Here is a 1256-nt window from a genome sequence, read left to right as displayed (position 1 = left end):
GGCTACAATCAATATATACTAATATATATATCCTAAAGATGAGAGAAAACACCTGCAGAACCATTGCTGCTGGAATAAAATGTTTTTGTATAGAGCAGGCAAGACAAATGCATTATCTTGCTGAAATCCCTGTTGGCCAGTGTGCTGACACATATACTGCCCTCAGCAAGTCCACAGACGTACAGGAATGCATATCTATGAACTCCAGGCAAAAACGCTGACTTAATGTAATCTGAAACCAATCCTGGACAAGCGTACTGAATCTAGATAACAAACTCACATCCGGACAAATAAAGACACATCATAAGCCAGACATGTGTAAAAACATAACACTTTATACAAGTAGGCTGAAAAAAAAAAAAAAAAAAAAAATGAATACACAACTACTTTACAAATACAAATGCCATTGTCCCCTCCCCCCACTTCTGAGTTATTTACATGTGTTCCTGACCCAACATCAATACAAAAAGATGCATTTATGACCAAAAGCCCCGTCAGTATATGATTTAGATACATAGAGGGAAAGTCTTGATTTAAGTCGGTTCATTACTGATAGCAGGCCAACGTAAACACACTAACAGCCAAGCTGAGGTCTGACTCAACTGACTAATGGTGACATTGTTCATAACTATGCATAAGAAAAACGGAAATATTTCACAGATGTGTTTTCAGCAAATTAAATTTGGGAGGGCGATACTTTCCACAGCTGCCGCTACCATGAAACGGCTACAGTGCAGGATAGTTTTTCTATCAAATTGTTGTTAAATTACATTCTCACACAAACATTTCACACACATCAAGTACACATCACTAGACAATTTTCAGGTGGTATCCATCCATGCAGCTGAACTTGTTTTTATGGTGACGAGAACTCATTTTAGGGGAGATTTCATGATACAAGGCTAATATATTAAATTTTTCTATAGGGAGGGTGCATTCGAATGGGTCACATACATCAAACTAATGGTAGTTGGCCATTTCTACATCCCAAAAGAAAGAGTTTGGTTTGCAGAGCCTCGCTAATCTTGATTATCATCATCATTAAATGCTTCAAAAGGGATATTTACCGACACAAAAGGACAACACCACACCTATTGAAAAGAATTATTGGGGGACACGCATATAATTCGACTGATTGAACATTATGAATAATGTTGAGACGATCTGCCAAAAGAGTTCTCGGCGCGCCAAACGAAGTGTTGAAGTGAAGTAGATCCAAACGCACTTGATCCATGACCTTAATGTTGTGATGACAC

At 38.1% G+C, this 1256-nt stretch overlaps 1 protein-coding gene across 6 annotated transcripts in view; it reads right to left on the bottom strand.

Annotated features, from left to right (window-relative positions):
• Positions 1-354: 354 nt before the first annotated feature.
• ep400 (E1A binding protein p400) overlaps positions 355-1256 on the bottom strand; it is a 39743-nt gene continuing 38841 nt past the window's right edge. For all 6 annotated transcript variants that reach the window (XM_067395113.1, XM_067395111.1, XM_067395110.1 and 3 more), the window contains one exon: positions 355-1256. This exon is cut by the window's right edge and continues 749 nt beyond it. The gene's annotated coding sequence lies outside the window, so the exon portion shown is untranslated.

Source organism: Chanodichthys erythropterus, chromosome 9 (assembly GCF_024489055.1).
Source record: "Chanodichthys erythropterus isolate Z2021 chromosome 9, ASM2448905v1, whole genome shotgun sequence".
Taxonomy (NCBI): Eukaryota; Metazoa; Chordata; class Actinopteri; order Cypriniformes; family Xenocyprididae; genus Chanodichthys; species Chanodichthys erythropterus.
This window is presented reverse-complemented; position numbering and strand designations above follow the sequence as displayed.